At 34.8% G+C, this 23923-nt stretch overlaps 1 long non-coding RNA gene and 1 pseudogene across 3 annotated transcripts in view; one reads left to right on the top strand and one right to left on the bottom strand.

Moving 5' to 3' along the window:
* Window positions 1-18041, bottom strand: part of LOC139360119 (glutamate decarboxylase 1-like) — a 28157-nt pseudogene extending 10116 nt beyond the window's left edge.
* Window positions 1-23923, top strand: part of LOC105477031 (uncharacterized) — a 381703-nt gene that overhangs the window by 347597 nt on the left and 10183 nt on the right. The gene's annotated exons all lie outside the window — the stretch shown is intronic.

Here is a 23923-nt window from a genome sequence, read left to right on the forward strand (position 1 = left end):
AAAATTTGTTTGATTACATTTTGTGTATATGGATGTGGGTTATTACATTAACATAAATGTATTTATTTCTTACAGTAGGTTGTGTTAAAAAGTTCTAATGTCACGCATTTATTGATGAACTATATGATCATTTAATTGCATAATTATAACTTCTTTTAAAAAATATTTTGATAAGTGCTGAACATTTGCTCAAGATTGAACCTCATGACAAGTATTTAGGTATATACACTGTTATTTAAGCTAGGTCAAGCTACATGCTTTGATTGGCAGCTAAGCTATTATATATGAGAACTGGTAACCTCTTACAAAGTTGATAAACTTTATAAAAATATTTACAAAATGCTATCTGTATAGAAGTGGGTTGAGAAACATTGGAATTATCAGTGTCCAAAATTCACACAAGGCTGCACAGGTGCAAAAATTTGAGCTTTAAAGTCTTTTAAGTTTACCCAAAATTCCAAATTGTCCATTTAAAAATCTTCAGGAAAAGAATTTACACAATGCATATCTTAGAATAATAAAAATTATCTGTGAAACTTCAAAGTTTATATAATTGCCAAGTGTAATCCTGTGTTACTGATTATATAGATATCGGTATCAAATGTTGGCTATATAATAGGTTCTTGATGGATGATTTCTATGATGTCTTCGCTTTTGGAATACCAAATTTCTAACAAAAGAAATGACTTCAAATTAAACAGTAGGGCTAATAATACATGAAAGATTCTTTTAGTTCATGTCAAACCTTTGATCTACACAGAACCTAATGTCCGTCTTTCTATAGAGGACTAGGAAGGGGGTGAAAGAAATAACTTTATAAAATCTTGTTGGTTATTTCAGTTAAACATAAATAATGGGCAAGAGGAGGGTGCAGAACATATACTTTTTATTGTATAATATTTGGAGAAACTGTATCTGCAGACCCTGATCCTGAAGTAGATGGATCTTTTAGGCAATAGGTAAGTATTCACATCTGAGAATCAATATTGACTTCAGGTAGCTTGACCCATTATCACTATTAATAAAGGTGAAAAAGAGACCTAAAAAGGTACTAACACATTTTTATGTTTCTAACGTGTTTTTTATTCCTGAAATGTCATAGAGTACATGGTAATGGTGGGACTGCCAAATATTCTTGTCACCTCAGTTAGAATTTTGACTTGAGAAACCACTTACAATTTGCAGTTAGAAAGGCGGCCGTTTTCTTGAGAGATATTTAGGAAAATAATGGAACCATAATTTGGGATTCATAGAGTTCTAAAAATCAATGGAATCATCTAAACATTGGATGCAAATAACGATGACCTAAATAACCACAGATTGAATAAAGGTAAACACACTGGCAATGGAAGTAGCTTATACTTGGAACAGTTCTTAAAAATTCAAGAGCCAAAAACTCCTCTGCAGAATTTAAATTATATTCCTTTACTTAGTCATTTATATTTTCTTGTGACCAAAATCATGAAACGTGAAATGAGTTAAAAGATTAGTCTGTGACTTTAGCTATTTTCATATGATTCATATCATGTAACAATGACCATAATCATAGATAATTATGATTGAATTTTTGACTCCACCATAAGCTTTTATGTAATAGGTGTGAGACATGAATATGCAATGACTATCTGCATATTGATCCTATAATTGTAACAAAACAATTAATTATGCTGGACATTTGACCACATTCTGATGATTTTCATAAATGTCTCCTTTCATATTCTTTTCTCTATTGTCCTTTCAAAATAGCAGTACATAATAAACTTTAACACCATTAAAATCATTCTTAGTAATTTTGACTCAGTATTTACTGTCACCTCTTGTCTCTGGTAGATTTGGTACAGTTTCTGAAAGGATTTCCTGTTTAAATTCTGGGTTATTTTCTCTTAGCATTTACAAATGAAAACCAGGCATGCTTTCATTATGTTGATTTGTTTTTTTCAGCTTGTAAAGCTAAAATGTATAAAGCTTGTGAAGCTGAAATGTGTCATAAAAAAGTATCAAGATGCCCCAAGCCCGATAATATAAAAATTGTACTTTATGTTAATTGAAAATAACTTGTGACAATGATAACTCTTTAGGTTATATGGTGAATTATAGCAATATAGGTGTTTATATGTAATATTTTATTTAAACTCAACTGTATCTGTATAAAGAGGTAGGTACACATAATTGTACAAATGAAGAGCCTGAATCTGAGATAATTTAAATGACTTGTCTAGGTTCTTTGCAAATTACAATATTCTTGTGATATTTCTCAAATTTCCCCTGCTATTAGAGTTATATGAAGAGTCAAAGACACCTAAGCTCTACTTATTTTGAATATAACATCATACTTTTATGTTCATTAGGACTAGAGAATATTAAGTTTGAGTCTATAATATGTTTATATTTAGTCAAAGTTACATATGTTGAAAGTGTTAATAGGAAAAGGAAGTGTTGTATAAATTGCTTTAAGTACCAGGGAAAGGTCAATAATTGACTGTCTCCTAACCTCATTAAATCAATATTTCTGTCTATTCCATTTTTGTATTGGGCAGGTAAATACAGATGGGGAAAAGCAACTTGGAGAATTGGTGTAAATGTAAAGTTACAACCACAAATCTCAAGTGGACCTTCAGCACCTCTCCACAGTCTGACTAGAGTTCCCTGGCCAATCCTCCATTGCCTAGATAATTTTTATACTTTCATTCAACTCACTAAATCTCCAGTGTCACTTCACTCCTCACAATTTCAGTAGATGATCTTGTTTCTTGCTCTTTAACAAAATAGGAATACTAAGCAAATAACATTGTAGAACCAAGTATGCCATCCTACCTATTTGTATATGGTGTCTCCTCTAGTTATTAGGTTGGTGAAAAGTAATTGTGGTTTTTGCCACTTTTTAATGGTAAAAACCAATTAAAAATAGTAGCAAAAACGGAAATTTCTTTTTCATCAACCCAATACAACAGATGGGTTGTACCTTACTCCAGATAGGATGAGCCTATCTGGAGTTTAATTGTAAACTACATCACTTGCTCACCTTTTGCATAAAACAAAGCACCCATTCCAGTTTTTCACTTTCTTTTTACATAACCATGTTTTTCCATCTATTGGACTATGACAAAAAGTATATTTGTATGCTATAATAAAGCTGATCTAAAACAACAAAAACAAAAATCCCTTTGGATATTAATTTCCCTCCAGCTACCACTGTGTCTCTCTTGCCCTTTATAGTCAATCTCCTCAAAACACTTTTCTACATTCGCTTTTTTCATTTCCTCACTTTCTATTCTCACACAACTGTTCTTACTGAGGTCACTACTGAACAATAATGAAGCATTTAATTTTCTGAGATCACTACTGAACAATAATGAAGTATTTAATTTTCTGAAATCACTACTGAACAATAATGAAGTATTTAATTTTCAATTTCCAGTTCTCATTTTAGTCAAGCAATACACATAGTTTGATATAGTATCATTCTTTGTTTGCTGAAATTATTTCTTCCCATAGATTTGGTGACACCTCGCTGTTTTTTCTTTCCTTTTTTTTTTTTTTTTTTTTTTTGATGGAGTTTCACTCTGTTGCAAGGCTGTAGTGCAGTGGCACAATCTCGGCTCACTGCAACCTCTGCCTCCAGGGTTCAAGTGATTCTCCTGCCTCAGCCTCCCAAGTAGCTGGGATTACAGGCACGCGCCACCACGCCCAGCTAATTTTTGTATTTTTAGTAGAGACAGGGTTTCACCATGTTGGCCAGGATGGTCTCAATCTCTTGACCGCAGGTGATCTGCCTGCCTCAGCCTCCCAAAGTGCTGGGATTACTTACAGGCATGAGCCACGGTGCCCGGCCGATACCTCACCTTCTTTGTTATCCTTTTATATACTTTGGTTACACTTCAGAGTGTCCCTGGTTGCATCTTTTCTGCTCCTCCTTGATTTCCATGTTTTAAGTTTCCTTTCCCTGCCTTCTCTTGTTTCTACCTACGGTCAGTCCCATGACTTCAAATACTATCTACATGTAATAATTTTAAATGTATATTATCTTCCACAACTTCCAACTGAATCTCAATTCACTATTCAACATCTTCACTTTATCTGTCAGTCTTAACTTAATAAAAACTGTATTTCCATGATACAAAACAGTTCTTTCCATCACCTTCTTAAATTCAGGATATTACTCTTTTCTCCTAGTTGCTCAGATCAAAATGGTTGGAATGTTCTTTCACTCCCTTCTTCTTATACCCTACATCCAATCCATCAGTAAATCCTATTTATTTTACCTTAGAACTACTCTAGGATCCAACTACTTTTAGGTCAATCCACCATCATGTCTTGCCTAGATCACTGGAAGAACCTCCTAACTAATCATATTGCTTCTCTTCTCTTCCCTGCCATGCATTTATCATAAGAAGCCAAAACCATTCCCTTTACAACATAATCTGATTCTGTCTCTCCTTGGATCAAAACCATTTAGTGATTTTATGTAACACTGAAAACAATATCCAAAGTCCTTGTTCTTAATGCATGACGTGTCATCACTCTATATTCTCTAAGCTCCCTTGGTTTTTTTAAATAGCATTTCTAGCTAACTCATTGATTATTGTCTATAGCACCCAAACCCTCCACAACCCTCCCAAATGTAACTTACATGAGAAAAGGAAATTTGATTTCTTTGCTCACCACGTTCCCCAGCACCTAGACTGCCTAGACTGTAAAATAGTGCTCAACAAATTAAGAGTAAATTGTTAAACTTCATCAATATGGATGGTACATTGCTACAGAGTAATTTAAATGTGAATGAGTCAGACTGTTCCTATAGTCTCCAGTTTCATTATTCCCTCTTTACAACCCATGCATTTCAGACACTTACACATCTGTTTGGCACCTGACAACATTGAGAGGTTCTCATCTTAGAAACACCCGAGGTTCATGTATTCTCTACTACCTTGTGGTGTAAAATGTCAAAATCCCAAATAAATAATGAAAATCATTAACTTGATTAGTTAAATATGTTCTTGTTAAAAACCAGATTATCATAGCCCTAAAACTTTAAAATTTTGGTTTTTTTTTTCCCAAATACACATATTAATATGAGCCTTACCCCCTTTCTTTTCTACTCCAATAAAAAGTTGAATGAGTAAAAGATGACAAATTCCTACCTTTGCTTTCCACATTAACCATAGCCTGAAGATATCAACATGTCGGCCACACTGAATAGTTTTATCCCCAGTGTCAAAGTCAACATTGTAGAGTTTATCTGATGGGAAAGATAGTCAGCTTGCATCTGATTACATGCATCTGGAAGACCCTAAAAAAGAAAAAACATATCTAACATGTAAGTCAGGTAGATTTCAATAAGAAACCACAATTATTTATTTCACTTAACTTACTATTTCCAATTCGAATGCAAATTTAGGTAGAATTTTACATATTTAATATAGAAATATATTCTTTTTTGAAAATGTTTGAGCATATTCAGTTGTTTTTTTGGATTTATCTGGAATATGCAGGTGGTGCAATTTGGTGAATACTTGTCTACTTTTTAAAACTTAAATGCCTTGAAGTCTTGCTGCTATTTTGAAATTATGTGACTGTTTTTTAATAATGTTAGTGAAAACTGACTGCCTAGTCCATTTTAACTAAACTATCCTGTGAACCAACGGTGTAGATGCCAAATAAACAGCTCAGATGACCATAGTATATGAAGAATAAAATAATCCATGCATTTAATCCATTTATTTAATTTTATCTTTTTCTAGCCTTTTGTCTCATATAAAAAATGTGGAAAACATTCCTCCTCGGTGTTAAAGACTTCAGGAAGCTTTATTTTGGAAGATTAAGAAATAATCACTGGAAAAGGACATGTTACCGATCATTGAGACAGAAATGATTTTCTCCGTGTGTATGTTGCTTCAGCACAACAAAACCTAAGGTTATGTGCCCTGATGGGGTATAATTTAAATGTAACTTAAGCAGAACTATTTGTACAACAGGTAAATAGCATTATATGTATTATGTGTTTGTTATGTGCTTGCCACCTCACATTACATCATTTGATCCTCATGGAAAACCGATGGTATAGGTACTATAATGACACCATTTTTATAGATTGAAGAAACTGAAAATGTTAACATGTTTGTTAAGTAATTTTTAAGAACATATATCTATACAATGATGAATTTGGGAGCTGACAAAAGGGCAGTCTGACTTGAGGTTTGTCGAAACCCAACATCCTACGGAAGATAACTCACACTCACACTCTGTTTCAGGATAGGCTTGTGATCTACAGGAAAGACCACAGTGTGATGGCCAGTGTTGAAGTATTTGAGGGAAATAGAATAGAAATTATAACTCAAAAATATTTTATGAATATGTATTTTGGGTGTCCTATTTACACGAGTAAATATTTTCTTCTTAGGCTCTTTTGAACCTCCTTTTTAATCTTTTGTTAGAGCAGGTCTAGAGACTATTGAAAACAGTATCATCAAGTAATTAATACAGTAATTAAAACAGTATCATCAAGATGAGCTTTATCTGATGTGATGATTGAGCTACACTTACTCATTAAGCAGCATATGTTTATCACACCTGTCATACATGGTGCTGAGACAGTGGATTTGTGGTGAGAAAAAGGGTAGAGAAACTCTGCCTTCATGTAACTTATAGTCTGAGTGGCAGGAGGCTGGGTAGGTAAGGGCAGGGCTGGGCACTAAACACAATGTCACAGATATGAATGTCAAATTATACCCATGATAAATGCTATGAAAGAGTTTTCATGGTGCTATAGAATATTCTGGTCTAAGGGTCAAAGATTCCATGTAACCCGGAAGTCAAGGAAGGCCTCTGAGTAAAAAATGTTTTTGAATCAGCAGTTTAGCAAGAAAGATGCTGGGGGAAGAGAGCCGTGGGAGTGAAAGTTGAGTCAGACCATGACTGACAGGTGGGAGGAGAAAGAGGTACTGAGATCATAATGGAGAGAGCTACAGTACATCTTTGTGGAACTAAAAGGAGGCCAGAGGATATGAATAAAACAAAAGGAAACACAAGAGGAAGTAAGAGTTCAGAGAAAGTCACAGACTACACCTCCTGGGCCTTTGTGCAGGTCAAGGATTTCAATCCCCATCCTAGCAACAAGGAGAAGCTACTTAATGAGTTTATATTTTGCATTATGAAAAGCTTCTTCGGAATGAATGAAATTGACGTGGTTGGCATTTTATTTGCAAAACATATGGTATTTTCATTCCCTTGAGCATAAAAATGAAGAATATTTAAAATCAGTTTAAATGTATTTTATGTACAATTATACAAAAATGTACACACTTACTTCCTTATACTCAATTCCTTCATCAGTATTGAAAAATACATTCATTAAATATTTTTTTTTAATTTTATTTATTTATTTATTTTTTTAAAATTTATTTATTATTATTGTACTTTAAGTTGTAGGGTACATGTGCATAACGTGCAGGTTTGTTACATATGTATACTTGTGCCATGTTGCTGTGCTGCACCCATCAATTCATCATTTACATCAGGTATAACTCCCAATGCAATCCCTCCCCCCTCCCCCCTCCCCATGATAGGCCCCTGTGTGTGATGTTCCCCTTCCTCAGTCCAAGTGATCTCATTGTTCAGTTCGCACCTATGAGTGAGAACATGCGGTGTTTGGTTTTCTGTTCTTGTGATAGTTTGCTAAGAATGATGGTTTCCAGCTGCATCCATGTCCCTACAAAGGACGCAAACTCATCCTTTTTGATGGCTGCATAGTATTCCATGGTGTATATGTGCCACATTTTCTTAATCCAATCTGTCACTGATGGACATTTGGGTTGATTCCAAGTCTTTGCTATTGTGAATAGTGCTGCAATAAACATACGTGTGCATGTGTCTTTATAGCAGCATAATTTATAATCCTTTGGGTATATACCCAGTAATGGGATGGCTGGGTCATATGGTACATCTAGTTCTAGATCCTTGAGGAATTGCCATACTGTTTTCCATAATGGTTGAACTAGTTTTACACTGTTGGTGGGATTGTAAACTAGTTCATTAAATATTGAATATACTCAAATTGTTCTACTCATTAAGGCATGAATTAAAATTGTCTATCTGCAGCCCCAGACATTCAAGTGGTTAATAGATAAGAATCGAACATTCCTCTTAATTCAAGGCTACACCAAGATAGACTTGTTTTCGAGAAATGACCTTAAAAATAGTAAAGGCTTATTGGTTTGGGAATTCTGCTCTACTTCCATTGACCATCTATCTATCTTTAGGTAAAGATAAAGTACAAGACAAAATATAACAAAACAATTTATTTGAAAACTCATGATAGGTACTTACGTAGAATGAAATGCATTATTTCAGCATACTCATGGTTGGCTAAGAAATCAGAGAAAACTGCAGAAAATTTGTATTTGAGCCATAAAAAGAAAGACATCTGAAATCTGAAAGTTAAATAGAGACCTGTTAGCAAGGTGGGGGTTGGAGACAAATTTGAAAACTTCTCAAAAAAAAAAAAATGGCTGAACTATAATGTGTGAGTTCTGGACACACACCAGTGCTGAAGTATCAGTCTGCTAAACTGCAGGCTTTGAGCATGAAGCACCTGCCATTTTGTGGACGGGATATTGCTGCCATGCAGCCAACTTGGCAGGAGCTGAAGCAGAGCTAATGTTAATGTTCCGGTCAGCAGAGCTGATAATGCACTAGGTAGTGAGGGAACAAAGATTCCCTCAGAACTAGGGAAGATGAAGTGAGCATGAAGTACTCAAAGAGTAGGCAGGAAGGCTATAGTAGGAAGACATTATTTTTATACCCAAAACCCGTGGATTGCTTGCAAATAAGAGAAAATAGAGAATGATGTCCCCAAAGGTAGGTAGAAATGAAAGTTAGGTAAAATGTGTTTCCAACTTGACAACTCAATAAAGAATATGCAACTTTATAATTGTATTTCTACTTGGAGGAGATAATGAGCTTAAGTCCTTGTATACCGTCACATTTACTATGAAGGGAAATAAAAAAAATATACATGTAAACAGAAAAAAATGTCATACTACACAAACTTTTATGCCTTTTTTTTTTTTTTGAGATGAAGTCTCAATCTGTCACCCAGGCTAGAGTGCAGTGGCGTGATCTCGGCTCACTGCAACCCCCACCTCCCAGGTTCAAGCAGTTCTCCTACCTCAGCCTCCTGAGTAGCTGAGACTGTAGGCATGTACCACCACGCTGGGCTAAGTTTTTGTACTTTTAGTAGAGATGGGTTTTCACCATGTTGGTCAGGCTGGTCTCGAACTCCTGACCTCATGATCCACCTGCCTCAGCCTCCCAAAGTGCTGGGATTATAGGCGAGAGCCACCACACCTGGCTACATTTATGTTTTTTGTGCCAAAAACATATTACAGTTACTTATTGTCATCCACATGAAAATATGACCTATTATTGGCTCTATACTCTACGATTACAAATTGGCCAGTGAGACAAATTTGATCCTTAAGAGATATTTTGCTTGGTGGCTTTTTAAAATTATTATTTCATTTTATTTGTAAATTGATGAATAAAATTTTATTTATTGTGTGCACAACTTGATGTTTTGGCATATATGTATGAAGTATTGCATATATGCATGTTGTACACACACTATGCATTGTGGAATGACTAAATACAGTTAACTAACATGGATTTCCTACATAGGCATTGTGGAATGTGTATATATATGAAATATATATGCACTGTGGAATGACTATATGTAGTTTATTAACAAATGCATTGCTGCATATAGTTTTCACTTTTGTGGTGAGATCATGTAACACCCACTCTTTTAACAACTTTCAAGAATACAATATGTTGTTATTAACTATTGTCACCAGGTCCTACAATAGATCTCCTGAACTTACTCCTCTTATCTAACTGACATTTTGTATCCTTTGATCAACTTCCCCTCGAAGTCCCTCCCCCAACTGCTTCAGCCCCTGGTAGCCACCATTCTGCTCTCTAGTTCTTTAAGATCAATGTTTTTAGATTTTACTTATGAGTGAGATCATGGGGTATTTGTCTTTTTTGTGTCTGGCTTACTTTACTTAACGACTTCCAGGTTCCTCCATGTGGTCACAAATGGTAGGATTTCCTTTTTATTAAAAAATGGACAAATAGTATTCCATTGTATATATACACCTCATTTTCTTTATCCATTCATCCATGAATGGACCCTTAGATTGATTGCATAATGTGGCTATTGTGAATAATGCTGCGGTTAGCATGGGAGTATAGCTATCTCTCAGGCATTCTCTTTTCATTTCATGTCCTTTAGATATATACCCAGTAGTGGGATTGTGAGATTCTATAGTAGTTTTATTTTTCATTTTTTGAGAAATCTTCATACTTTTTACCCATACTTTTTTCACTAATTTACATTCCCATCAAAAGTGTACAAGGGTTTCATTTTTTCCACGTTGTCACCAATGCTCATCTTTGTTTTTTTTTTATAATAGGCATCCTAACAGTTGTGAGGTTATATCTTACTGAAGTATTCATTTTCATTTTCCTGATGATTAATGATGTTGCACTTTTTTTTTTCATATATCTATGGCCATTATGTTTTGTTTTTTGAGACAGGGTCTCACTCTGTCACCTAGGCTGGAGTGCAGTGGCACGATCTTGGCTCACTGCAACCTCCTCCCAGGCTCAAGCCATTCTTCCACCTCAGCCTCCCGAGTAACTGGGACCACAGACACGCACCAACATATCTGGCTAATTTTTTGTATTTTGGGTGGAGATGGGGTTTCACCAAGTTGCCTAGGCTGGTCTTGAACTTCTGGGCTCAAGCGATCTGCCTGCCTCGGCATCCCAAAATGCAGAGATTACAGGTGTGAGCCACTGCGTCTGGCCGGACATTATGTTTTTAATAACTAGGTTATAAATAATCAAGTTTTCTAAAGATCTTCTCACCGTCTTTCATCTCATAACACACCTTTCCACCCACAGGTAGCTGGTTTACTGCCTGTGCACTATACTCATTTGATTTTGTCAAATGACTGATACTTAAAGATCAAAGGAGGAGAACAAGTTCTCCGAAGGGCAAATTGTGCTGCAGTATGTTTAATTCAGTGAGGTCATATTTTTGTTAATTTAAAACATTCACAAGGAATCTAGTCATTGTTAAGCCATTCCTTATGTCGCTAATTAAAAACAGAAATAATTTACTTTTTCCCGGATCAAGATAGCAGAGTATTGAAGAGGGATGCCCATTACTTTGTGTAGATTCCAGGTCACAGAGTTGGCCCTGGGTGACAAAACAGCTCCAGTTAGCACTCACAGTCACTAGAAAAGGAGTCCAAATGGGTTCTTTGGCTTTCACAAGCAATGCCCCAGGTCTTACCTTTCAATGCCACTGAGTTTATAGGAATAGTTTCTGGATAGTAGCAGTCCACCTCCCCAAGCTGCCTACAACAAAGACAAAGAGCATGTGTTCTTATACTAATTACTTATTTTTCAATTACACTGACTACTTTTTCTATGTTAAATTTATTTGAAAACATGATGAAGATTTAATTATTATGCTAGATAATTACCAAGCTGGCTATAATTATTCTACTTAAAAAACAATGCATTAAAAAATTTTCCTACCATGAGTTTTCATTGTCTATTCATGACACGGTGAAGTCTTAAGTTCCTAATTAATTCAAGAAGGCACTTTCTGTATAATTTCCAAAGACAGATTTTAAAAGTTGGCATCAAATTAGGCTATACTACAGAAAAATTAAAATCTCCATTGTATGATATAACTTTAATTTTATTCAACTCTAATCAAAGTCAAAGAAATTTTTGTTAAAAGTTATTATACTAAATTAATAGCATCAAAAGTTATTATTTCTTTAACAGATACTAATACAGAAATGTATATTAATGGGCTGAGTCTTATTTCAATTTCAAATCATGTTTGACTTTCTTCACATTGATGTTCTAAATTTGGGGTTGAATATTAACAGAGATTTAGTCTTTTAAATATAATTTGGTGTATTTTTAGCCCTTTTCATGGTAGAGTAAGTCTATTTAAAAATAAATCTAGGTACACCAGGTGCGGTGACTCATGCCTATAATCCCAACTCTTTGGGAGGTCGAGGTGGGCAGATCACTTGAGGTCAGTAGTTCAAGACCAGCCTGGCCAACATGGTGAAACTCTGTCTCTACTAAAAATACAAAAAAATTAGCCAGCTGGGGGCTGGGCGTGGTGGCTCATGCTTGCAAGCCCAGATATTCAAGAGGCCAAGATACAACAATAGCTTGAACCGGGAGGCAGAGGTTGCAGTGAGCTGAGATCTTGCCACTACACTCCAGCCTGTGTGATAGGTGAGTCTCTGTCAAAATAAATAAATAAAAATAAGATTACTCTTTCTCTGTATTTGTTCATTATAAAATCTAGGCTACAGAGAAATTGTTGACTTGCCTGAAATGCCTGTTAGGAATCTTTAAGGATTGTAGGATTTTTTAAAACAGAGACATTATAAGCCAGACTAAAGGAGATGACTTACATCCACATGCATCCAGAGTTTGTGCTTCTCACAAATATCAGCAATGTCAGGGAGAGGATCGAAGGCTCCGTACACTGTGCTTCCGGCTGTGGCACAGACACAGAATGGAGTTTGGCCCTGGTGATGAAAACAACAGAATCATTCTTACAATCTCATAAAGTCCACAGGAACTATATACAATACGGGTACTCATTACACTTCTGGATGTCAGAAATCTGGATAACTTTGATTAGGGACATTGAATAGCTAATGATTTCAAATATTCTGAGGTACATAATCACTAGAGACAGTAACATAACTGTAAGGTGGATTTATACCTTTCCCTCTCAATTTTATTTATTGTTATTTCTGTTTAAACTTATTTTAAAGAAAGTAACACCACAAACATAGAAATGGCCAAATCCCATCATACAGGAATGACCCTGATAAATTTGCCTTTCATATTTAACAAAACCAATAATATCAGAAATACTGCAATGCTACTTAATTACACCACTTCAGTTTTATAAGAAATTTCCCACATTTTGTATTTATTCTATTTTTTTCAGCAATTTTCTTATCAGTTATTTTTCAGTAATAAAAATAGGTAAAGTATATAAAGATGTTTGCATGTTAAATATAGAACCGTAGAACATACCTTTTTTTTTAGCTTGTAATATATTTTTCTCTAACTCAGCTGGAATCATCTTTCCCCTCAAAAATGCAAATACACATTGATTTATTATATGTATATAAACATACAAATTCTACCAATTAGAGTAAGTGTTGTGCAAGATTTTAAAACAATTAGTTTTTAGTGTCTCCTAAAGATATTTATAAGTGTATGAATAGGTAGTAAATGTTCAATTCATTTAAGCCATGTTTAAGTTAGAGAATGCTTCATCTACTATTCAGTCATCTTAAAATCTGCACTCTTACTAATCAGAAGATTCTGATCATTGTAAGGAAGATACAAAATAAACTCTTTCGATCATTTTTTTTCTTCCCTTACTTTGTTATTTAAAGTAATTAAACTTTATTTATTTATCTATTTATTCATTTATTTGTTTTGAGACGGAGTCTCGCTCTGTCACCCAGGCTGGAGTGCAGTGGCCAGATCTCAGCTCACTGCAAGCTCCGCCTCCCGGGTTCACGCCATTCTCCTGCCTCAGCCTCCAGAGTAGCTGGGACTACAGGCGCCGCCACCACGCCCGGCTAATTTTTTGTATTTTTCGTAGAGACGGGGTTTTGCCGTGTCAGCCAGGGTAGTCTCAACATCCTGACCTCGTGATCCACCGGCCTCGGCCTCCCAAACTGCTGGGATTACAGGCGTGAGCCACCGCGCCCGGCCCTTAAAACTTTAGTTATTAAGACCTCTTGATATCAAGATTAAAAATATCAGGGGTTCAAATTTGAGGGGGGATGGGAGTGGCATAAATTAAGGTGGCCTCACATTTCTTCACAGCATGTTTCCATGAAAGAAATTAAAGCCAATATTTTTCTACTCCATTCAGCTATGAGACTAATTGCAGGCAGGCTTAGAGATAATTCATTGGAAACATTTTAATTAAAGTCAGTACTAAGATAATAATGCTCACTAGCTTCAATGTTCTATTTTCTTTTTGAAAAAAACAGAGATAGATAATAAAATAGGACACCTAACTGGAGTACATATATTTGTGTATCTAGAATACCTAAAGTTGTTCATAAAAAATAAGAATGTTGAGCAAGTTACAGAGGTAAATTATGACTCAATTTCTTAATACCAATTATTGAAAATAAATAGCAGAAAAATTCTATTAATAATAGTAGAAGTGATGTAAGATATCTTTGGGGTGGTAATTCTCAGGAAATGTACAGGGACAAATGTGATAAAGCTTATTGAATAAACTTCTAAAAATATTTGCAAGATACTTTATACTCATATATTGTATTTCAGAATTTCATAATATATAAGTGTTTCTTATAAGCCAATAACAAGTAATAAACTACCACTAAAAAATAGGCAGAGGACATGCACAGTCAATTTACAGTAATATACAATTGGCAGGTCAGCATATTAAAAGATTTCTGTTGTTTTGAACAATAATAAACATCATTTCTATCAGATTTTCTAAGTATAAAAATATTTATAATATTTTGATGTTACATTTCAGATAAGAATATAACTAAAAATGTTTAAAGGGCAAATGGAAAATTTGTATTGAAATATAAATTCACACAAAATTTGAGCCTAGAGGCATTCATATGAGAGATATTCATAGAGAAACTAAAATACATTTATTAAATTGCATTCATTTAAGCATTGCTCTTAAATACTAAAATCAAAGGGAAAACATGTCTTTTTAAATAGGACTTGTAAAATTATGCTGCATTTATAAAATAGGAAACTGATGTAACTTAAGAAAAATAAGAAAAGTCTGTGTGAATTCACGAGACAAGATTTTGAAGATATACCATAAACCCAAAGGAAATAAAGCAAATTACAGAACATAACCCAGAATTGATTTATGAAGAAGTTTGATACTAATAAAAATTATATCCAGAATATGTGTAAAATTTGTAATATTGCTTATTTCTGAAGAATGAGATCCAAGGAAAATATAAATATATTTTCACCTTGTACTCTAATAACACAGTTGAAGTTTTAATTTCCAAACATCACTATGTTGATGATTCAATATGTTTCATAAATATAAAATAGGGAACAAATATATGGCAACAGAATTTTCATAAGGCCATAGTTAGTAATAAATGTCAACAATAGGGTAAATAATTTTGAAACTTCTTCCATAATGACTTTTCTCTAAAATACAAAAAAAAAATGAATCTGGGAGAGGATTCTTGCCAAAAAATGGAAACATAGGCAAATGAAATCCTAATCCATGAAGCATAGTAACCATAAAACTTTGAGAATGTATTAAGAAACATACCTTTCATCACATTTTACTTCAATCACATTATCAATTCCACTACCAAATATTGCTGTAGCTTTTTTTTTAATTGAGTAATGACCCTTGGGCAATAATATAAAAAAAGAAAAGACATTACTCTCCACATGAAATCCCCATTTACACACAAGTGCACTTGGGGCACATATGCATGGCTTTGAATGGGTCTGTGAATTTACATGCACACAGGTATCAAGGCGTATTTCCAGGACCCCATCATGACATTTGTTGGGATCTAGAATGTTGTAGCACCTCTTTCCAGAAGGCACTGTCACAGAATAAAACTCTTCACATGCTTGGGTGGAAGCTTGAATATTTCAGTTCTCTGCATACACATGAAGCCACATCATTTATAAAGTTAGTGACAGTATCCTCCAGGAATATCCTTTTCTGCTCTGGACCGCTCTAACTCCTGCATTTGAGATTTTTTTTTGAGACAGAGTCTAGCTCTGTCGCCCAGGCTGGAGTGCAGTGGCACGATCTAGGCTCACTGCAACCTCCGCCTCCCAGGTTCCACCAATTCTCCCGCCTCAGCATCTCGAGTAGAGTAGCAGGGACTATATGAGCACGTCGCCACGGCTTGCTAATTCTTTGCATTTTAGTAGGAATGGGGTTTCACCGTCTTGTCCAAACTGGTCTGGAACTCCTGAGCTCAGGCAATCTGCCCGCCGCGGCCTCCCAAAGTGCTAGGATTACAGGCTTGAGCCACCGCGCCCGGCCCATTTGTGATTTTTGTTTGGTTGGTTGGTTTTGTTTTAAAAGGCATGAGGTCCTATGAATGCACTGAGTCTTCCATTGCCTGTAATTCTTAATTCTGACTTTTACACCCATTTTTATCTCTTGCCTGCTAGTTTATTTGTGCTTGTATCATCCTGTCTTATGTAAATAATACTAGCAAAACAGAGGTAATAGCAGCTCCAAAGATAAATTTGGCCTGGATTATTTTTAGTTGCCAGGAAAAGACCAGATAAACCTTAACCATGTTTCTATTTCAATAAAGAATACACAGGTTAAATAACAAACTGATTTCTTAAAGATCAATATTATGGAATTTCAGCTTATTTACTGATTATATGTATTTTAAAATTGTATTTCAAATGATGAAAATTGCATTTGTAAACAAGCATGTTAAGTTCTGTGAAGTTCTGTAAGGCATTGCATTGAATATAAAGTAGTAGTTTCCAACTTGATAATTTATAGTAAGTCCTTAACAAAGCCATAGGTTCTTGGAAACTGACTTTAAGCGAAAAGATGTATAACCAAACCAATATTTTTTCCACTTTGGCATTATAATAAAGCAACTGATATAATTCAAGGATCTGTTGTATGTTGTTTCTCTTAAAGTTACAGTTTCCAAGAACCTATGAGGTTAAGTGAGGACTTCGTATATAGATGTGTAATGCTAATTTGAGTTTGGCAAAGGGAGTGCACTGCAAAAACAGAAATATTTCAATAAAAACTCTTTGTTTCTAAGCACTTTTAGGTAGAACTCTCAAACTGGGACTGCTACTACATTTTAAGATTGTAAATGTTGCCATGGTAGATAAGAAGAAAGCAATCAGATTTATTACAGGTATAAAAAGTTTTGATGCTATGCACAAGAGTGGAGTACTAAACATAAAGGAGGTATCAGTGGAGATATTGTCAATATCAGAAGAGTTTGGGTGAGGATCTAGTCTTTAAAAATATAGTTTTCTTTTAACTGATTCCTTTAGTCCTAACTGGAAAGATGAAACAGTAATTACATTATTGTTGTTTTTATTCAATGTGAAAAAGAACTATTAAATCTTTGAAATTTTTAGTACTTAATTATTTTGGTAAAGTTAGCTGAATGTTTTATATTTATAATCACATTTGTTTTCCGTTTGTCGTGTTGAAATTAAATTTTAATCCTGAATTATTTGTATTGCTTACCTACAGAGCCTATATTTACTGGGAAGTTTTTTTTTTTTTCCTTTTCATTATCATTACGTAGATCCAGACTCAGAGATTATCTGAAATACTTGATATAAGCATAATGCTAATATTCTTAATCTTTATCAGGTTATCTTTGATGATTCTTAAAAGTTGGAAAAAACCTACACTTGATACTTACTTGCTCAGAAACAAATAATACAATGCATGGAAGTGCAGTCATGCCTTTTGTTTTTATCTCTGGATATTGTTTATAGTGAGCTACTAAAATACCACAGAGGTTTGATATCCTGCCACCTATGGAAGAGAAATAATGACCATTAAGCTAATTTCAATCCTGAGAAATGTTTATTGAAATATAACAATTTGGCAGTTTCTGAAACTAATGAGTGCTAAATCACTGTTATTTTAAAATTATCCTTCCCTGAAATTGGTGAAAGGTCAAACAATGAAATTTCCACTTTTAGATTTCTGGAAATTTTATTTGCAATGATAGCGCAATGGCTTACGAATGTCTGTCTGTCAAAAATAACAATATTAGTTGGAATACATTCTGAGTGTCTCCCGATAGGTATTTTATTTAGCTTACAGAAAGTTGCTTTTTCTTACCAGGTAAAAATATTCCATCTGCTTCTGTTTCTCCCCAGCCAATAATTTCATACATTTTGAGAAGAATTGTCTCCATGACAGTAAAACCTGGGGCTATTTCATATGTAAATCTATAATACATATCAATAAATTCCACCGTGACTTATATTACACAGAAGAGGCAAAGTCATGTGTTAACAAGATCATATACTTTTTAATTCTATATTAGACTATGCAAGAAATGGTTACATTTTATATATTCTAAATTGCTTATTCCAGATTGAGTATATTAGTTCTACAAAGAAAGCGTCATGACTGCCATTGTTTTGTGCAATATCTGAACGTTTCTTTCCCACCTGCAGGAATCTTGAAAGCGACTCCCATCCCTTCAGAACACACAACATAGTTTAGGATCAGAAAATGTCCAGTTATTAAAAAAAAAAAAAACCTATATATTCCTTAATAGACAAGTTAAAAAGACATAGATCTGGAGTTGCAGACAATGTTCTGCAGAACATGGAAAGGGTAGAAAAGGCCTTTTCTAGAAATTGATTGATAAACATCCTTTGTGTAAGGATTGTACTTTGAGGAAACACACCAAGAAACAACTAAGAGTTATTATGTTTTCAGTAATAACAGCTGTAAAGCAAGAAGATAGCACATGACAAGAATAACCCAGGGAAAAGGATTCAGAGATGACCATGATGGGAACTCTCCCTCTGTGTCACACTGTGCAATCAGAGTCAGTTCTTCAGAAAGCAAAAGCTGGAATTCAAGGCTATAAGCTTTCTTTTGTGCACCCTCTGTACAATAAACAATGAAATATTTACAGTGGGTTCTGAAATCTAAAGGTGGCTTTCGTTAGTCTCAAGAAATTCTTTTATTTGTCATCAAAAAATTTTAAAGGCTCCTTTAAGTGTCCTTCAACATAGATATTGACATCAGGAATCATTTATGTGCTGCTTTGGATGCTCTCAGCTTGTTCTGCCTCTAAGGCCTTTGGACAGTATTCAGGCCCAGCCACGCTCACACACAGCCCTGACCTAACAGCAAGTCACCTCCTCTCCTGCCAGCAGTCACTGGCCTCCTGCCCAGAAGTTTCCTTTTCAGCCTAAAACCAAGAATGCCCATCCATCAGGTAGCGGGTAGTCAATATATCCTGTGGTACAATCCTTTGGCCCTAGGAGACCTGGTAGAGAGTAAATTCTTTCCCCTTCCTCCCCGCAGATGAACTGTCCTGAGAAGCACAAACCCCGGGGAATCAAGCACTCACTGTGCTTATATTCATGCTTAGACCTGCCTGCCAGCCAGGTCTCTAATGATTCCTCATACCGCTCTACTGTCCTTTCCCTTCCTGACCCACTTCATTTCTTCTCAACCTTGCCCTTTCATATGGCATACCCTAAAAATAAAGTAAGACAGAAGCTCTTGCCTCCAGCTCTGCTCAGAGACACAGACTAAGACATTGACTATTAGAATTAAGATTTTAGTTCTAAAAGGAACAAAGTAAGAAGCAAGTCTTCTGAACCTCTATTTCAGTAGGGCTCAATTCTGCCAGAATGTACTGTGTCAATTTCAGCTTCCACACGTGACCTTTGTGATCCTATTTCACCTCTACGGAGTATGTATTATTATTTTCAGGAAACAGAGACTCACTAATCTTCATAGCATTGTAGAGTGGTAGAATTAGGAATCCAATTTGATTTTCTCTAATTCCATCTAACATGCTTTTGCACCATCTTAAGATTATGATAAGAGACATCCAGTCATTAAGAATGAGGAAACTTTTTGAAAATAAAAAAGCATCTATCTCTTAAATTATTTCTCTTTGCATCTACCACCTATGCTTTCCACTATTCCTCTATTTAAGTTCAATAGTATGTATTTTCTTCACATAGGGAATGGTTAAGTATCATAACAATGGGATTCCAAACTATGGAATATAGTTTATAAATGTATATTGTATAATGTATAACACATAAAATATATTGTCTGGAAAGACGGTATTGCTCTATTCAGGCTTAACTGAAGAGCCATTACAAAGCAAAAAAAAAAAAAATTAAAAATAGCAGTAAGCTAACTATGCTATTGTTATTTGCATTTCATTTCTACAAAATACTAATTACTACCATGAACTATGCATCATTAAAATCTCAGTGATAACTAAACAGTTAAAACAAACCTCAGTTTTCCCACATAACAGAGCAGACTCATAAGTATTTAATTCTTGGTTTTAAAGTTTGAAGTTCTACCAGCTATCTCTTTTGATTGCTAAATTATATTAACATCTGACACAGACTATTCCTTTCAATTTAGTATCCAATCATCTTTCTATCCTTTTTTACATTGAAAAATATTGCCTTAAAATTAACTTCAAAACACATCAGCAGTATATCTAATTGTCTTATGGCCATGAGTTTTGCCATGGCAAAGGTCAATATTTTAAAATAATCATGTCAAAGTTGAATCTAACTTTTCTTTAAAAGTTTACTCAATATGATTGAGGTTCTAATTTATATTCAGAAAACTTTTCATATATATATATATATATAAAATTTATTTTTGTTTTTTGTTTTTTTATTTTGAGACTGAGCCTCCCTCTGTCTCCTAGGCTGGAGTGCAGTGGGGCAATCTCGGGTCACTGCAACCTCTGTCTCCCAGGTTCCAGCGATTCTTGTGCCTCAGCCTCCTGAGTCACTGAGACTAGAGACATGCATCACCACACCCAACTAATTTTTGTATTTTTAACAGAGATGGGGTTTCACTGTGTTGGCCAGGCTGGTCTTGAACTCCTGACCTCAAGTGATCCACCCGCCTTGGCCTCTCAAAGTGCTGGGATTACAGGTGTGAGCCACCGTGCCTGGCCTATATGTGTGTGTATTTTAAACAACTATGTGCTGTGGGCTGTTTTGAGTAGGGTTGAAATGATTCCACTCCTAGAACTTAACTCCCAGTCCACACCCTAACATCTGAGGCTAATCAAGTAAATTCAGGCCCTGAACATTGCCAGAGAATTTCCAGACAACCAGGTAAACTTTACACATGTCACACAGGAAACACATAGCAGATTCTTTGCATTTCTCCCAAGTTTAACTATTTGTTTTTGACACAGCAAGGATCATATCCAGAAAAATGGAACTTCCACTACCTACATCTTCACTCTTGCTTACATGTGTCTAATAATCTCACATTTCTTAGGTACAGAAGGATATTCACAGGTTGATATTTGCAGTGACTGTCAACCATTCCCCTGCAAGTCCAATCATATCTAGCCCACGGGACAGCTGGTTAAAATAGTGAAGATGTCCTGGAGACAAAAACAAAATTGCAATAGGCCAAAATAAAAACTAGAGCTAAAAAACACTGAAATTTGATAACAGTTTTTCACTTACTGGGTACTCGTGTATCAAGCACACTTAAATTATGTTATTCAGTAAACATTATTGAGGAACTAACCTATACAGAGACCTTCCTAAGTATTGGAGATATGGTGGTAAACCAGATGGGCATAATTGCAATCATGCAGATTTTACAGGTTGGTCACAAAGGAAGACATTAAGCAGATAATGACACAAATATGTTTGATTATAACTGTAAAAAAGTACTACACAGAAAAACAGTGGGTGTGGTAAGTCCATTCCTAGGGTAGTGAAAGTAGCCAGGGTAGTGGGCTGAGGAAATCTCCAGAGAAGTCTTCTTGGAGGAAGTGATTTTTAAGGTAAGATCTAAACTTAAGCATTGCCAGACAAAAAGATTTGGAAAAGGAGCAAACTGAAACAGATCTCAGTATGCTCAAGGGTGAGAAAGGCCCTGCGTCTAAGGAAGGAAGGTCAAGGACGGGGGTGTGTACAACTACTTCCATGGACCAGTTAGGCCAAGCGGGGAGAAGCCATCTAAAACATTAAATAATTTTCACTGAAAAGGTGTTTATATGTTTTTGGGGGCATAATATTAGATCCTTTTACAATGATTTTTGAAGATTTATATTACTAAGTAATCTTTATTAGTTGTCAAATTGAACAATCTATATTTGATATAATTTGGGTATTTGTCCCCTCCAGATTTCATGTTGAAACGTGATCCCCAATGATGGAGATGGGGCCTAATGGGAGGTGTTTGGGTCATGGGGGCAAAGGCCTCATGAATGGCTTGATGACATCTCTGCTGTAATGAGGGAGTTCTGGTTCTATTAGTTACTGGGAGATCTGACTTTTAAAAAGGTTCACACCTGTCCTCCTTTTTCTCTTGCTCATTCTCTCACCATGTGGTACACTGGCTTCCCTTGGCCTTCTGCCATGAGTAAAAGCTTCCTGAAGCCCTCACCGGAAGCAGATGCTTGCATGTTTCTTGTACAGCCTGCAGAAATGTGAGCCAAATAAAACTCTTTTCTTTATAAGTAATTATCAGATGTAGGTATTCCTTTATAGCAAGACAAATGGACTCACACAATATCCAACTTGGTTTAAAGTAATCTTCCCTGGGATTCCTGGCTTACACCTGCAATCCCAGCACTTTGGAATATAATTCACAAATTTATTTTGTATGATAATTTATGCAACATATAAAACAAATCATATTGTCTGGAAATACAGTATTGCTCTATATAGGTTTAACTAAAGAGCCATTATTAAGCAAAAATAGAAACTAAACATAGCAGTAAGCTAAGTAGGCTATTTTTATTTGCATTTCATGTCTACAAAATACTAATTACTACCATGGACTATGCATCATTAAAATCTTGGTGATAACTAAACAGTTAAAACAAACCTCAGTTTTTCCACAGGGCACGGGGCCGAGGAGGGCAGATCTCTTGATCTCAGGAGTTTGAGACCAGCCTGGGCAAGATAGTGAGACCCTTGTCTCTACAAATCATACAAAAATTAGCCGGGTGTGGTGGTACTTTTCTAACCATTTCATATGTATTATTCAATCCTCATAACATACAGTTAGGATGTAGGCATTACTATTGTTAACACGAATAGCAATATATGGTAGATTTCGGATTTATAGGTGGATCAGATTAAATCCAAGGGCCATTGCAAATTAATAGTTTAAAATATTGTCCTAAAATTATCTTTAATAAAAATATTGAGCCAAACCTCCGCTCAAACAAACACGTCATTCTTAAGTGTCTTTTAGTGTGCTAGGAAATGTAGTGGGGGAAAGGAAGTACAAACTATGGTTCCTGAAATCAAGGTAATTACCTATAGCTATATGTAGAAAATATAAGGTAGCTGTAAAATGATATATGACTACATTTTGTACTTTTGATTTTCATAAGCTTGTAGTATTGTTTCCAGGTTTAATGAGTTTTTTCTTAAGTTAAATGAACTATTTTCCTTTCCAAATATTGCATTTGTTAAGACTATAGAAAGATTAACTTGGTTCAATTTTTAAAAATTGAATGTTTAAGCACTTTGAGATGTTTATTCATGGTAAAAGAAAAATTTTATTATAGTTTTTTAATAAAGAATACAAATCCGATATATTAAGAAATTGTGCATAGTTAAAATGTACAGATTACAGTAACATGAGATGATTTACACATCATGAAGTATATTTAAAAATAAAGTTTCATATTACACATTCACCCTATAGACATATATTAGGTTAATTCTACATATATTTTTTTCTAGAAGATAAGGGTAGTTTTACATTTCCCTGCTATAAACAATAAAATAAATTCTGAAGTAGCTAAAGTTTTAAGAGTGTCACTTCTTTTAAATAAGCAATAGAAACAAATTCACAAGAAAAAGTGAAATTTTTAAAAACCCTTTACATGAGGCAATATTGCAGAAAGTTTGTATATAAATTATGTAGAAGCCCACAAATTTTGTATATTGGCATAAGAATTACACTCCACTAATAGCTCCACTACATGTTGAATCTACAATCTAAAACTATGTTAAACTTTATATTTAATAATAGTTAAGTGCACAAGTAATATGAATATTGTTAATTTACTTCTGTCAAAATATT

Source organism: Macaca nemestrina, chromosome 19, assembly GCF_043159975.1.
Source record: "Macaca nemestrina isolate mMacNem1 chromosome 19, mMacNem.hap1, whole genome shotgun sequence".
Taxonomy (NCBI): Eukaryota; Metazoa; Chordata; class Mammalia; order Primates; family Cercopithecidae; genus Macaca; species Macaca nemestrina.